This window comes from Mesoplodon densirostris, chromosome X (assembly GCF_025265405.1).
Source record: "Mesoplodon densirostris isolate mMesDen1 chromosome X, mMesDen1 primary haplotype, whole genome shotgun sequence".
Classification (NCBI taxonomy): domain Eukaryota; kingdom Metazoa; phylum Chordata; class Mammalia; order Artiodactyla; family Ziphiidae; genus Mesoplodon; species Mesoplodon densirostris.
Window position 1 is genome coordinate 50,266,680 of NC_082681.1, and position 16,819 is coordinate 50,283,498.

The following is a 16,819-nucleotide window of genomic DNA, read 5'->3' on the forward strand; positions in this document are numbered from 1 at the left end:
AGACCACCTCAAGGGAGAAAGAAAGGTTGGAGTTCTTTCCCAGGTAATTCTGGTGAGAGGAGCCCTCATTACGAACACGATGGGTGTGAGCCTCAGCCCTCACACCTCCAGGAGGATGCTGGAAACGTGGTGAAGAGGGATGTCCCGGAGGACCCCGAAGTAAGACAGTAAGTGGTCAGGCAGCAGGGTTTTTACACAGGAGCCCCTGGGACTATGCACCTCTCTCAGTCTCCGTGGACTTGTTTTTCTTCTCTCACTGCAAAACAGAAGCTTGCTCGAAGTGAAATAATGGTTGAGCAAAGCTAAGTGTAGTGCTGGTGTCAAAGAGATGAGGGTGTACAGAAGACTTCCTTAGCACTTATGGCCCCTCACCCTCCTTCTCTCCACATCCCCCCTGCAGCTCTCCCGGTACCATCCGAGACAACATGAGGAGAGTGAGATGGCACAGTGAAGGCCACAGGGATAAGAGTGTGTGGAGAAAGAGAACACCTGTGGAGAGAGAAATGGGGGAGAACACACATGATGGAACCCCAGGGAGCTGGTTCAGGGTCACAGTGAGTATCCTGAAAAATGTATGGAATGTGCAGGAGAGAAAAGCCAGGGGGAGTTGTGTTGGGCTCATGAAGACATGCTGGTTTATTTCACTGGGGACAGTTTGTAATCTGTCCCTTTTATTACCAAGAGTTAACAGTCTTGTTCATCTAAGGTCAGATTCAGAGAAGCAATGTTAAGGGAACAGGCTGACTGTGAGGAGAACAGAGGAGCCTGTCTGAAAGCAAAGATGGAAACTACTGCCAAGGATATGGAGCAACTCCACATTGGAGGTCTCAGTTTGGCAAGCTGAGTGTGCGAGATGGAGGTTCAAGCCTCTGGAGACCTTGTCTGAGGGGCAAGCAATGTCTGCACTGGGTAGGATCTCCTGGAAATTTATAAAAGGAAGATCATCTCTGTCACCTTCATTATGAGGAAGAGAGTTTGACTGGAGAGAAAGGGTATTTAGGAAATCCATATTACGCACACCCATAAGAAATCGGACCAGTGATCCCTTCTTTAGAAGCCCTTTCAAGCTCAGTAGAAGGCCAGAAAAGAACAGGAAAAGGTTCGTCCTGCAGCCTAAATTCCCTGCTGTCTGTCCTCTCTCCCATCCCTTCTTTTCATCCTTAGATTCCTTGTGGGATGAAGTATGACAAGACATGGCTAATGAACTCAATCCAGAGCCATTGCAGTGTCCCCTTCACTCCAGTGGACGTAAGAGAGGATGCGGAAGACAGACGCGTGGGCACAGGGAAGGGGGAGAGAGAGAGACCTGGTTCAGCAGGGTCTGTTGGCTTCTGATACTATTGCTGTTGCATTCAATCCCTGTAGTTCCACTTTTTGCAAACTGGGGCTCAGTTCTTTGTCCAGGAAGCTAGCACTGCCTGTGCATTGATGGATGTCAGCTACAAGATTTGTGACGAGGAGAGACGAAAGGTGTGTGTCGAGGGCGTTACATGTACCTCATCCTGAGGAAGGAGGACAGGCCAGGGGCTGGTTGTCTTCTTTGGAACTAGAGTTCCTGGTGCTTACCCCACGTCTTCTTCCTGCAGATACCTGTCTTTGTTGGCCCCTCCCCTGTTCCCTACTCTGTGCGGGATAAGTTGCAGCCAGAAGAAATGGAGCAGCTAAAGGTAATGCAGATTCAAGACGTGTTGTGTGCCAACGCTCAGACCCACCTCTCCTTCCTCCAGTCCCCCGTCCCCCTCACCCCTGATTTCCCTGCCATCACCACAGCCTCAGAGCGGCTGTCTCCATCTCTCACTCTGCAGCTGACATTGAGCAAACGATATAATATCTTCAAGCAAGCTCTTGACCTCCAGAGGCTCCGCTTTGACCCAGGTATGGCTGACAGCAGTAATTCTAGGGCAGGCGAGGGCAGAGGGGTCTTCCTGGAGGGTGACTTAGGGATGGTAACGTGGGGAGGGGGCTGGTGCTGGCCCCAGACACCACTCAGCCACCTGATTCCCTCCCCTCTCCTTCCTGAAGACTTGGTAGGCCATGATATTGATATAATTCTGAATCGAAGAAGCTGCATGGCTGCCACCCTGCATGTCATCGAAAAGAATTTCCCTGAGGTGAGGCTGTAGGCCCAGTGCTGGTATTAGGGTAGGGGGTGCAAGAGCTGGGGTGCAGGGCAGATTTGTCTCCAAGGTCCTCGATAGTAAACTTCACTCTACCTCTTCTTGCCCCAAAGCTGTTGTCCTTGAACTTGAGCAGCAACAAGCTGTACCAGCTGGATGGCCTGTCTGACATTATACAGGTGGCCTCTACGGTCAAAACCCTGAACCTGTCTGAAAATGAGGTGAGAAGAGGGAGCCAGGTCAAACTTGGGTTGAGAGCAGAGGGGGCCTGTTAGTGGCCATCAGAGTGATGACAGGAGGCAGGTGAAGGGACCTGTCGGGGAGGGAGGGGTCTGGGGGTGCAGGGATTTGGATGTCCCCTTTCATGGGATTCCATTTCCCACTTCCACCCCATATTTCTCAGCTGAAGTCTGTGTGGGAGTTGAGCAAGATGCAAGGGCTGAAGCTTGAAGAGCTGTGGCTGCAAGGGAACCCATTGTGTAGCACCTTCGCAGACCAGTCCACCTATGTAAGGTCAGTGTGAACACCCTGTCACCCTTCTTGGTGACCTTCACCCATGGGAGCCTAGACTATCTGTGACAGTGCCCCTATGCCGCAGGTGGCCGCCCTGGTCTTCTGGGAGGATCACAGGCCCCACCTTCTGCTCTCTCTGTGCCTATCACCAGTGAGGAGTTTCCTTCCCCTGACCTGCTCACCTCTGCAGGCGCTCTGGGGTCTGTTTCCAGCTCTCTGCTCCCAGCTATATTGCACCAAGGCCCCCCAAGAGTGTGCCCCAGGAAGCATGGCTTCTCCTCCTCACCAGCACCAGGAGCGACCAGCCTTGATCCAGATGCTGGCGCCCTGGACTGAGAAGGGTCCTCCAGTCCCGGGCCTCTTGCTGAGCGAAGCCTTCCTTCTTCGTGCTGAGCTGGGGTGTGCCTCCCCCTTTCTGAGAGGGGCCCTCTTCCCCTGCCTCCAAAGCGGTCCACCCTCCTCTCCCAGGTTGACATGGGGGCTTTCCTGCGCCATGCTGAGGGCTGAGGCCATGGGTGGCTGCTGTCATGACATCCATTCTGCTGGCCCAGTGCCAGGAATTGGACCCTCCTTGGGGTCCAGCTTGGGAAAAAGCAGGGCTCTTTGAGTCAGGGGGGCCAGACGTGGGTCCCCGCCAGTGATCAGAGGGCTTCCTGAGGCAGGAGTGGATGGCACAGGGCAGAGGTGGTAGAGGAGAGAGAAGGACAGGCCTCTCAGGGGCACTTGCCATCCCTCCCTGCGCACGTCACAGCATCCCGCCTGGTCCTTCACAGGAGCCCTGGGCAGCCTGAGACAGGTATGATTCCTCAGATAAAGAACCAACTCAGACAGGTGCAGGGGTCATCAGGAGAGAAGACGGTGGTCATCAGAGGGGGCCACGGATCCTCAGCCCATGCTGAGCTGGGACCTGACCCTTTTCTCCTTCTTGGGAAGATCTGCCCCCATGGCTGCTCTGTTTCCCATGCCCAAGTCTGGCTGAGCTCACACAGGTGACAAAGTTTCAACCAGCATACAATGGGCCCCCAGTTCAACATGTGCATATTTTCCATTCCTAGCTGGTGTGTCTGGGCGATTCTGGGGCAGGTGAAGAGCCGCAATGGGTGCGCCGTTTCCCCTTTCTTCTCTCTTCTTCCCTGACCCCCACCACGGGAGAGCTTCTTTCCCTTCCCTTTGTTTTCTCTCTCTCCCTTGTCTCTGTGCCCCTAGGTCTCTCTCATCTCTCCCCTCCTACCTTCACTCCCTTTCTGTCCTCATCCCCTCCATCTCCCTCCCTGCCTCCTGAGCCCCACCTCACTCACCTCCCTAGCCCAGCATCCTGGGCCATCCCGGGGGGGTGTCCGGGTCTTGCCAGAGTGCTGGACTCCCGGTGAGGTGGCAGGGCCCCGGGCTCCCACTCCATGCCCTCTTCTCCCCACAGCCTTCAGTGGGGCCCTGGAGGAAGGAAGGGAGGAGAAGCAAGCCTGCAGCATGGGTTTGAAATGCTGGTCCCTGTGGCACTGGAGAAGGGAGTCCGAGTAGTCTGGGTGGGAGCTACCAAGGCGAAGCAGAGGGAGGGAGGGAAGGAATATTAAGTGAAGGTACTGAGAGAGATGAGGAGACAGTGCCTTTCAGACAGTAAGATGACAGATACTCAGTGCTCAACAGGCAAGTGGACCGAAAACCCTTAAAATCAGAAGCAGAGCTGGGCAAGGGGTGCTGCTGGATTGGCCAGAACACACTGATCTCTCTTTGTGGTATTATTGTGTTAACTGAAAGGAAGCATTGCAACCTTGAACTATCAACCACCTCTTCTCTATTTTTGGTTTTGGACAGGGCCATCAGAGAATGTTTCCCGAAGTTGTTACGCCTGGTAAGTGCCTACGTAAATCATTGTCTCTTACGAATGTTGGTGGCCTCTGCACCTGCCCTCAAGCCGTTTGGGTCTTGCCTAGATCGCATATTAGCATCAGAACCTTAACCATTTTGGGGGACATGGACTCCTGAAAATGACATGGATATACTTGCTGGAAAAATACCCATAAATACACACACACACACACACACACACACACAAGTTGAATATAACACTAGAGACTTCCAGGACCTCATGATGAAGACATCCACTGTAAGCTTTCCCATGGAATATCCAGGGCCCTTTCGCACCTGACCTCTGACCCTCACCCTCCTGGGCCCATCCTTTTCCCGGATCATCCAGGGCCACTCCCCTGGTCTCCACTCCTGACTTCCTCTTCCCTTCTGCAGGATGGCCAGGAGTTACAGTCTCCAGTTACCCTTGACGTTGACACTCCCTACATAGTAAAGCCCTGCAAGGTGAGGAAGTGGATCAAACAACATTTGGGGTGTTGCAGGGAGGCTTTATCTACTGCATAGTCTCAAGTGCCATTTGATTCCAGCACATCTTCCTTGGATCTGATGAGCTGAAGAGCCTAGTCCTGCAATTCCTACAGCAGTAAGTACCTCTGACAAGCGGAGCAAGGGGTGGAGGGCTAGGAGAGGTGAGGCCACCTAAGCACAGGTCTGCTCAGGGGAGTTTTCAAGTCTCATTTGAGGTCCAGACCACAGAGATAGACTGTCTTCATTGCCCTCCCTTAGGTACTACTTGATCCATGACTATGGAGACCGACAGCGTCTCGCGGGTGCTTATCACGAGGAGGCCTGCTTCTCCCTGACCATTCCCTTCCACCCCGAGGACCCAGCCCCGTGAGTATCACATCACAGGCTCTGCTCCTGGGCCGTGTGGCTCCCCAGCAGACCCAGGCCAGCTCCTGCAAATACGCACCACCCACTGTTGCTCTTTGTCTCCTAGAAGCAGCTTGTGCGAGTACTTCAAGGACAGCAGGAATATGAAGAAGCTCAAGGACCCCCGTGAGTGTGCGATGGGAAGACTGGGTGGGAAAGGGTGGTGAAGGGGTCAATCATAGGGCCCAGGGCGTGGCAGCCCCTGACCTTCGCTCGCTTGCCCTCCCCTCACAGACCTGCGGGTCCAGCTGCTGAAGCACACAAAACGTGTCATTGTGCACACCCTCTGTGGGTTGCCCAAGACTCAGCATGACTTCAGCTCCTTCGTAGTGGACATTTGGTTCCAGATGGTGAGCACCTGCTTCCTCCCTTGGGCGGGCCCAGGAAGCCACGGGTGGGTAGGAGGTGGAGGTGGTGACTGGGCACCTGGGCTCTTCCCTTTCAGGAAACGATGCTCTGCTTCTCCATCAGCGGGGTGTTCAAGGAAGGCAAGTGTGTGTAGACCCCCACCCCTGATGTCTCATTGTTGCCTCCCCGTGGCCAGGCTCACTCCCAGACCCACCCAGCTTCCTGGACCCCTTCCTTTCCCTTCCCTTCCCTTCCCTCCACTCCCCACTTCCCTCCCCACCTGCCCTCTCCCACCTCCCCTCCCCTCCCCTCCCCTCCCCTCCCCTTCCCCACTGTGTTCTCCAGCCCTCAGTCTTCCCACTGACTATCCAGGTCTGAGCTGTGTCCATGCCTGTCTGCCCTGCATACCCTGGGCGTTGGGGACATAGGCTGTGGAGTTTGGTGGCTCTCTACCCGGATACTTACTCTGAGAACATGGGCCATGACTAAACCTCTCAGTATCCTCATTTGCACAATGCGGTAGTAGTATCCACCTCTTGGGGAGCTGCGAAGAATGCACCCGTGAACTTGTGTAGTGGTTGTCAGGGGCCATGTAACTGGGCTCAGACTGCTCCTACAGCTGCCCTCCCCATTCCAGACACCCTGGCCCCTGTGAACAACTGCTCTCTTAGCATGAGTGTCCAGTCACACCCTGACTGGGGACCGCCGTGTGAGCATGTACAGCATGTGCTACACTAAGGGGGATTGTTGTTTGTTTGCTGTTGAAGGAAGTTGTCAGGGCTGTGTGCGTGCCTTCACCCGGACTTTCATCGCTACCCGTGCCAGATACTGCAGGTGAGAGCCCTGTTGTGGGCGGGAATACCCATCCCCGCCTGGGCTCAGGGGCATGGGAATGTGGTGGTGCAGACCTTAGGTTTACTCGGTACTGTGGAAAGCCAGCAGGGAGATGCCAGGAGCAGTCTAGCCTACTGGTTAAGAAGAGCGTGGGCTCTGGAATCGGCCTATGGGTTCTCTCCTTGACACAACACTCAGTCGCTGTGTGACCTTGGTCAAGTCACATGACCTCTGTGTGACTCAGTGTCTTCTTCCGGGAATGGGGATCAGAGCGTCCAGCCCTTGGGCTGTGGTAAAGGGTAAATGCGAAATTGCCCATGGGTTGGGGATAAACCTATAAATCGAGTGAAGGTGGTAGACAGTCTCTCCAAAGGTGGGCTCTGTGGGGAGGGGCAGAGGTACCAGTCAAGGAACCTGGGAGACAGACACAGGAGGGACGTGGAAGGAATCTGGTTGCTGAGTGCCACTGGGAGCAGAGTCAGTATTGGGGGTGAGGGTGTCCATCCATCAGTTGTCTGAGGGCCCATTTTTCCTTCAGTCTGTGCATCGTGAATGACGAGCTGTTTGTGAGGGATGCCAACCCCAGTGAGACCCAGAGGTGTTCTGCATCCCAGTGCCTACACCCACCTCCAGCTCCATGCACACCCTCTCCCAGCTGCAGCAGGACATCATGCAGGCATCCTCCACGCCATCTGAGATGAACCTCTAGTGGTCTCAGAAGTGAGTGCTGGGTTTGCATGGGGATAGGAGGGAGCTGGGACGAGTAGAGGAGGGATTAATGGGAACTTAAAGGTAATTTGTTTTCCTTGTTTATTTCAGTCATTTTTAATCTGAACATTTCATTCGTGGTACATATAAAGCTACCTAGTTATTTTGAGCAGCCTTGTATTATTTTTATTAATTTCATGGATGCTGCTTCTGTATTAACAGAGAGTTGGGTGTTCAGGAGTGTGCATGAGGTTCATTCCACTGTATATGTCACAGTATATGTGGAGGGGGGAAAAATCGTTAGCCCAAAACATACTACCCAGAGGTAACCGTTGAATGTTTTCATCTTCATCATATCTTCCTGTAAGTTTGCTTATGTAGGTGTTTACATATTTATTATGCACGTTTATATATTTCTATATTTATCTACAGAAAATGAGATCTCATCATGAGAGAGAGAGAGAAGGAAATAGAGAGACAGAGACAAAGAGAAAGAGGGGCTTGTGGCTGAATGGGGAAGAGGGGTCCAAAGAGGGATTATTTAATCTTCAGTGCCTTGAAGCTTGAGCAAGTTAACAGCTAATGGGAAGGAGCCATCTCAGCTCATTTTCCACTCTTAAATTTGCCCATATATTAATTTTCCTTCTTATCTTATTTCTACCACAGAGCTAATGAGACACCTCAAATGGAATAGTATAAATTTTAAGCCCAATATATATTTAGTTATTAGTGAAAGAAAGAAGGGACAATTGTATTTCAATGAAATGGTAGTACTTTTTAGGTTTTGGTCTCACAGGGAGGCAGCGGATGGTTGAAACTGTGGTGTGACGTGGCTGGATGACACGTGATCTGAGGACCCCTGCACTGCTGAATGGGAGACAGGTCTAGACTTTTCCCATAAACGTATTAACAGGCGGAGCAGTCCAGGAGCAGCAGTTAGGCAAACACCACAGCTTGCTGCCCTGGTGCCATCTCTCACTGAGCTCACCAGGTGAATCAAAGGCAAGCCTGTCTTCCCAGCATGGGGAACTGGGTTAGGGTCTGCTCAGAGGCACGATGTTGGGCAGCTCTTAGGAGCTTCTGAGTCTCCCAAGAAGCTAGAGATCCTTCTGTCTTTAAAACTTTGAACTCAAGGCGTACCAGAGAGAGATTTGCTTCCTTCATAAAGATATCTATGTTCTCATTAGGAGAAACAATGAGAAACACCTTTCCACAATGCCTGCCTTAGCCCCAGGTTTTCTCATTCACCCCTCAGGACAGCTCTGTGTTAAAGATGAGTCCCATTTCACACATGACAAAGCTCCTCCTCATATAGCTTCTGTCACCTATCCAGGTAAGTGGGAGTTTGGGAATGAGGTTCCATCCCTCACCCTCTCTAGAGGACAGTGGAGCAGCCTCCCTTTTAGACAATGGGCTTCTAGGGCTGGGGAAATGGTCAATTTGTTGCCCCCTGATATAACAGGCCCAAGGGGTACTCCCTCAAAACCCCTATTGAGGAATAGGATAGTACACATACATGTGCACATGCTTTCATTAACTTGGAAAAGCATTCATTGTGCTCAGTTTCATGGGGGAGATAAAGTAGAACCAAATGGAATTGACAGCATATCTCCGTGTGTGTGTGTCTTTGTGTGTGCGTATCGATGGGCTGTGTGTAGGAAATGTATAAAGTCATTAGTGATAAAAGTACAATATGTCAGGTAAAAACGTGGAGATGACATACCTCTGAGAGGCAGGCACTTCCTTCTTTACCTCAGAATCCGCATTCCTTAGTGTGCAGGACAATTATTTTTTTAACATCTATATTGGAGTATAATTGCTTTACATCGTTGTGTTAGTTTCTGCTGTATAACAAGGTGAATGCGGTATATGTGTATTTTTATCCCCATATCGCCTCCCTCTTGCGTCTCCCTCCCACCCTGCCTATCCCACCCCTCTAGGTGGTCACCAAGCACCGAGCTGATCTCCCTGTGCTATGCGGCTGCTTCCCACTAGCTGTCTGTTTTACATTTGGTAGTGTATATAAGTCCATGCCATTCTCTCACTTCGTCCCAGCTTACCCTTCCCTTCCCCATGTCCTCAAGTCCATTCTCTACATCTGCGTCTTTATTCCTGTCCTGCCCCTAGGTTCTTCAGAACCGTTTTTGGTTTTTACATTCCATATACATGTGTTAGCATATGGTATTTGTTTTTCTCTTTCTGACTTACCTCACTCTGTATGAGAGACTCTAGGTCCATCCACCTCACTACAAATAACTCAATTTCATTTCTTTTTATGGCTGAGTAAATATTCCATTGTATATATGTGTCACGTCTTCTTTATCCATTCATGTGTCAGTGGCCACTTAGGTTGCTTCCATGTCCTGGCTATTGTAAATAGTGTTGCAATGAACATTGTGGTACCTGACTCTTTTTGAATTATGGTTTTCTCAGGGTATATGCCCAGTAGTGGGATTGCTGGGTCATAACCCTCTTGCACTGTTGGTGGGAATGTAAGTTGTGCAGGACAACCTTTGAGGACTGAGGAAGGTAGAGTACCTTTTGCATGAGGAAAGCCCTTCAAGGGTCAGGTGTGGAAGTTTCCACGTGGTACCTTTTCCGATACCCAGAAGCAAAGAGCAGGGAGATGGCAATGGAGAGGCAGCTCTGGTGGTCTTCGGTGTGGAGGGAGCTAATAAGGCTATATAGTCCTTCATCTGGGCACTTCCCTGGCAGCCCCCAGGTCACCACTGTCTGCAGCTGAGAAGCAGGAGTGCTGTTGGGTAAGAAGCTTCCCTGGGTCATGAAAGGGTGGGCCCAGGGCCTGGCACCCAGAGAGAGCCCAGGCCTTGTCTGCTTACTTCACCTCCATTCTCTGTCTGCACTTCCTCTATTCTCCACCCTCAGTTGGGTTCGTCCCTAACTTTGTGCTAATCACCACTCCTACCATTCACACTTGGCTGGGTGGTAAGGAAAATAATAATACTCATAAAACTGAAAGAATAAACCCACAATAGTAATAAAAGATAGCAACAAGTATAGCACACATATTAGATAAATTACTTGCTCGAGGTAAGTCAACAAGACAGTAATGGTTCCAAGTATCAAATCCTGGTCTTCTGACCAAAAACGCCCCACCCCTAACCCCTGTTTCTATATCGAGTGTACTTCTATGTTAGGACTCAGGCCGACACAGGGGAAGAGACTCAACCCAGGTCCTGTGGTCAGTGGATGGCTCTGGAACTGGACATATGTTTGATGACTTCTGTCTAGCTGAACTGTGCCTATTCTTTGCTCTTCTGTGCTAATTCTTCTTCCTTGGGCTCAATAAGAAATTGCTTCTGGGGCTACCCTGGTGGAACAGTGGTTGAGAGTCTGCCTGCCGATGCAGGGGACATGGGTTCGTGCCCCGGTCTGGGAAGATCCCACATGCCGTGGAGCGGCTGGGCCCGTGAGCCATGGCCGCTGATCCTGCGCGTCCGGAGCCTGTGCTCCGCAACGGGAGAGGCCACAACAGTGAGAGGCCCACGTACCGGAAAAAAAAAAAAAAAAAAAGACTCATAACCTCAGGGCCTCCCATTGGCCAAAGATAGAACAATTTGAACATCAAAAGCATTAATGACTATCATGCACTAAAACACGTCAAATATAGAAACATCTATGACAACTCTAAAAAAAAAAGAGCCAACAACACCAACTCACTGCTCACCTTTGAGAGTCCTAGGGAAACACCTGATGTTTGAAAGTGGAAATATTGCCAATGAACTGTATATACACCTTGCTTTTCCTGTGCATGTTATACCTACACATAGTTGTTGAGGGAAGAATTCTTTTATAAAAGAATTTCCGCCGATACATGCAGAAGCAATTAAAGAATTTGTACATCATGCTTTTGCAACCTTTTATGAAACGTAGCTCTAGGCAATGATCATTAGAGGCTGCAAAAAAAAAGGGATGTGAAAAGCAGTTGGGAAATTTTATAATAGCTGCATCACAGTATCTCTGAATTTGCCTTTCCTCACTTGTAAAATGGAAACAATTCTATCCATATTAGACAATTACTGTGAGGAGCAAAAGGTCAATCAGGCAGATGATACATATAGTACTGAATAGGGATGAATAGTCTTATTTCATACCTGACCATCCTTTAAAGGAGATTCCCTTGATACAATCCAAACCACATGATTATAAGACAATAATGTGGAAATATTAAATGGAAGGGAAATGTATAAGTTTTCATTACGTATTCACTTCAGTGTCATTCCTCTGTGCTAGAGTCATTTCTCAGATAATTTAGGAGAAAGGAAACCTGACTCCAGCATTTCCAGTGGGTGTGTGAAAGAAAACCATTGGTCCATTTCACATTATTTCATATCCTTTCCCATTCCACTTTTAATAATTAATGTTAATTTCTTAAGAATAACATGTGTACTCAAACGAACTTATCTATGAAACAGAAACAGACTCACAGACAGAGAACACACTTGTGGTTGCCAAGGGGGAGAGGGAGTGGTGAAGGGACGAATTGGGAGTTTGGAATTATCCGATGTAAACTGTTATACATAGAATGGATAAATGACAATGTCCTACTGTATAGCACAGGAAACTATATTCAATATCCTCTAATAAACCATAATGGAAAAGAAAGTCCAAAGGAATATATATGCGTAAGTGAATCACATTGCTGTACAGCAGAAATTGACACAACATTGTAAATCAACTATACTTCAATAATAATAAAAAAAGAATAACATGTACTGTAACCCAGCAAGAATGGGCTTTGCATAAGAACACTACAGTAAATCACTGGGGTTCAGGCACATCATAGGTTCTTGGCTAAATCGTTTCCCCCATGCTGGTCATGTTTTTGGATAAAACCTCTCAGATGTAGAGGCTAATGAGATACCATCTGGGAAAGCACTTTTGAGACCTTAGATGGGATGGAAGAAGCTATTATTTCTACGTAATTACTTTCCAATCTACACTTCAGATATTATCATACTCTGTGTTGAATGAATTCAATAGGCCTAAGTCCTTGCATTACTTTGTACTTGAACGACCATTTGTGAATAGTCTTTGGATGGTTGGAACTGAAAAGTTATATATTAGGGCAGGACCTCTGACCCAGAAAATCATAGGGACTTATCTATTGTGAATGCATGCATTTTTCTCTCTCATGCATTTTCCACAACATTCCTGGAAGGCAGAGAATAACATCTCTTTACATCATGTTGTAGCTGGAGAAACAGTAATGTACAGAGGTTACGCTACTTGGCTGGGGGTCATCCTTCTCTTAAGAGGAAAAGCAGAGACTGACACCCTGTATGTCCAAGTGCAGACTGCATGATGCTCAGCCGCACATGACACTGTATTCAAATAAGTCTTGCTTTCCTGCTGATCTGTGTCACTTCTGAAATCTATCTTCACTTCCGATGCCAGGCTGATAGTCCTGCTTGTATTTATGCAAGTTGTACTTCATTTTCCTATTCTGTGGAGACAAGTGAATGTGATTAGGTCATTACTGTTTGAAAGTGAATTCCCAGACAACATAAGGAATACGCACAGTATAACAGAGGGACAGGTGTTATGCTGAGGATGAATAATTGAAGGAACAGGCTCCAAATGCAAGAAGGTCAAAACTTCCTGGATTCATTAATGCATATTGATAAATCAACCTGTGAAAAAGTCGTACTAAGTGAAATCCCCACCAGCAATATCAGACTTTGTAGGAGTCCCCATATGCACACGCACACTGGAAATTCTCAGTAGTTTATTGTTACACTTGAAAAACAGGAACATAGAAATTCTCTTATTGTCATCAGATTTAATTGGATAGTAAGGTTATTTAAAAGTATCCCTAGTATGCAGACTATTCTGCTAATCATCATTTGCATTAGTTATTAACGCAAAAAGTTCCAGTGACCTCTGCAACCTAACAAACCATGTGTGACGGCCTTATAAGCCAGCAAGTTCTCCTAGGGCTACTGCCTGCATGAAGGCTCTAGGCTGTGTGTGCGTGTGTGTGTGTGTGTGTGTGTGTGTCCTCTGGGGGCTCCTATGGACAATGTGTAACCCTAGAAAGAGACTGAGAATATCTCTTTGTGATATATGTTGAGTTCAAGTTTAGAGAGGAGCTGGATCTGCTCGTTCTGGAGTCTTTAGAAATGGCACAAGAGTTGGACCACAGCAAGCTTCTGAGCAGACAATAGTCTCGTTCCCCCAGATGGAAGGCAAGCCTGTCTGTGAACTCACCTGCTCAGGTCAGGGATGGATCCCTCCAGGACATAAGGTGTGGCAGTCTGCCTAAATGTGCTTCTGAACACTGAAGTTGAGGGCTCCCATCTTGCAGCTGTCAGTTGCAGAGTCCTGAGAAGCTGCATCCTCTCAGCCACCCACCACCATGGGTTCAGTCATCTGCACGAGGAGCTCCGCACTCAGGGATAAAAATCCTTAAATTCTTAGCACATCTTTGACACGTCGTGCATCCACCTATTCATCTGTTCATACGTTTAACAGACATTAAGAAGAAACTCTGCACTAGCCCTTCAGTAAGTTTTAGGCTTCTCCTGAATGGAAGGAAACAAGGAAATAAAGTGTGGGAAAGCTGGTGTGGTAAATTCAGATGTTAAATCTAAGAAGAGACAGATCCTTCTCATTAAGATTTCAAGCTGCTCAAGTATCTTATAAATGGTGATTATAGAACATCATTTAATGCTGTGGACCTCTGTCCACATCTCTGGTTACTGACCTCTTTACATATATATTCTGCACTCTGCAACCAAAGATCTACAATGAACTCTTGATACTCAATTCACATCCCCCGACCTCCCCTCCAACTCAGTCTTCATCTCTCATCTAATGGGGACGTCCCTCCACTCCTCCACTGAAATTGATCTTGCCAAAGTCAACAACCACCTTTTTGTCACATTTATACAACATGAGTTTTGAAATGCATGGTCAAATGGAGACAGAGGTTTCCCTAGCCAGGATACAATTAAGTTGCTTGTCTACAGACAAGGATTACATTGCAAACTGATACTATTACCTGAAATCTAGAATGGTAAAACACCTTCCATGGAGACCAAGCCAGATAATGGGGAAGTGTGTGCTATAGACAGTAGGCTTTCAAATGAAGTTGAAAATGTCCCCCACATGTCTCATACTTTTGCATCATTGAAAGGGATTTTACAAATAGGTCTACAGCAGGATAAGCATGTTTATTAGGGTCGTCTCACTAGAGACTGTCTCACCTGTCTCTCTTTTTTTTTTCTCAAGGTATTTCCAATTATGGAATGAAATCATCTGAAATTGTAATGTTGTCTCACGTGTTGAGGCGCCGTATGGCCCAGCAGTTCCACTTCTAGTTACATACTGAAGAGAAATAAAAACACGTCTACATAAAAACTCGGGGAAAAATATTCATAGTACCATTACTCATAACAGCCAAAAAGTGGAAACAACTCAAATGCCTATCAGTTGATAAATGCACAAGTAAAATTTGGCATAGCCATACAACAAACTATTATTCAGCCATGAAATGAATGAAGCACTGATACATGTACAACATATATGATCCTTGATACCATTATGCTAAGTGAACAGAGTCAAACATAAAAGACCAAATACTATATGATTCAATTTATAGGGAATGTTCAAAATAGGCAAATCCATAGAGACAGGTGGCAAATCAGTGCTTGCCTGGTACTAAATATAGGTACGGGGCTTCAGTGTTTTCAAGCATTATGGAAGTTTTGGGAACTACAGAAATGCCTAAAATTCAGTTATGGTGATGGTTGCATGCATTTACTAAAAATCATCACCCTGTACCCTTAAAATGTGTGAACGTTATTGCCTGTAAATTTTACCCAAAGAAAGCTGTTTAAAATAAAATAAATTAAAAATAAAAATAAAATATGATGTTGGTCTGGTCTTCTTTTGTACCACCATACCAAGCAAATTACATTCAGGACGGACGCAGTTAAGGATGGTGATAGGAGTTGGTTATAAGGATTGCCATCCTGATAATTCCCTACCTTCATTCCTGAACCTGGATTTAGGAAGGGAGAACGAATGAGAAGCAAGGCCATGAAGGGGCTGAACGAAACAGAAGGAAATGTGGTTGTCAGTGCGCACACACACACACATGCACCCATACACTGACACACTCACACCATATATATTCATGCATCGACCAGGCTGCGTTTTGAATCCTAGGACTCTCACCAGAGAGTGCAATGTGTGCTCAAAGAGGACACATTCAGCTCATGTGCAAATAGCCACATGAATCCTGAGCTGAGCCCTTCAGCACAGTTAAATGCCATCCACACAGCCTTGACAATGGGGAATATAAGGAACACTGAATTCTAAATGACACGAGGTTGTGAGACTCCATTATGTCACATCCATATGATGGAATTCTAGTCAGGCAGCAAAAACGAGTTATAGTGACAACAAGAAGAGAGGATTTGTGGCCTATCAGATTAGCAGTGATTCACATTATTTCTAAAGTGTGCAGAAACAGGAATTTTCATATAGTATTGTTAGAAATATAAAATAGTAAGAGTTTGTTCAAATAAAATAGGTTTTTCATTGTTTTGAAAGAACACTTCAGGAACTTATAAAAATGCTTACTAAGATATCTGCATGTATATGAACAAGAATGTTAAGCACACTATAGTTTGTAATAGAAAACGTGGTAAAGGAACTATATTTACATCACTAGTACTGGAAAAGTGAATTCTGGAGCATCCATATGATGCAACAACAGGTCAATATAAAAAAATAAGTGAAATTTTATTGTCAACTAACAAAATGTTATCACAGAAATTCATTTACATGGAAATATGGTCACAATAAGTGCCAAGGTGGGTTACAATGATCATAAGGGAGGGGGAAGGGTAAGCTGTGACAAAGTGAAAGAGCGGCATGGACATATATACACTACCAAACGTAAGGTAGATAGCTAGTGGGAAGCAGCCGCATAGCACAGGGAGATCAGCTCGGTGCTTTGTGACCGCCTGGAGGGGTGGGATAGGGAGGGTGGGAGGGAGACACAAAAGGGAGGGGATATGGGAACATATGTATATATATAACTGATTAAATTTGTTATAAAGCAAAAAATTAAAAAAAAATTGTTAAAAAAAAATAAAAAATAAATGACAGGGATCCAGATTTGCTTATATAGGTGTATACCCCTTTATCCAGAGGTCCTTAAAAAAACTCTTTCTGTTAAAACATAAAAAATAAAAATGGTCTTTCTGTTGAAATCACATAGAGCTTTCCATTCAGCATAGAAAGAAGCTGCACTTTCTGTCTAGATACCTCAGTATCCCTGTAGCCGGAGTGTGCCCCTTTTCCACCCAGACTTCCAGAAAGCTCTCTGGATTTAGGCCTTTCCCTCCCACCTTCTGGCTCAGCGATGTTCATGCTTCAGTTCAGTCCACTGTCACAAGTTGCCACCTTCGTACCTCGATGGTCAACACTTCTCCACAAAGACTTTCATTCAAAGAGCAAAAAAATTCCATCCTCTTCCTCAAAACCCAGCCCATGAACCTATGTATAGAATGCTTCTAGTTTTGTCT

General features: G+C 47.1%; 1 pseudogene; it reads left to right on the forward strand.

Moving 5' to 3' along the window:
• The first annotated feature begins 410 nt into the window (after positions 1 to 410).
• Positions 411 to 7,260, forward strand: LOC132481575 (nuclear RNA export factor 2-like; annotated as a pseudogene).
• The last annotated feature ends 9,559 nt before the right edge of the window (positions 7,261 to 16,819 follow it).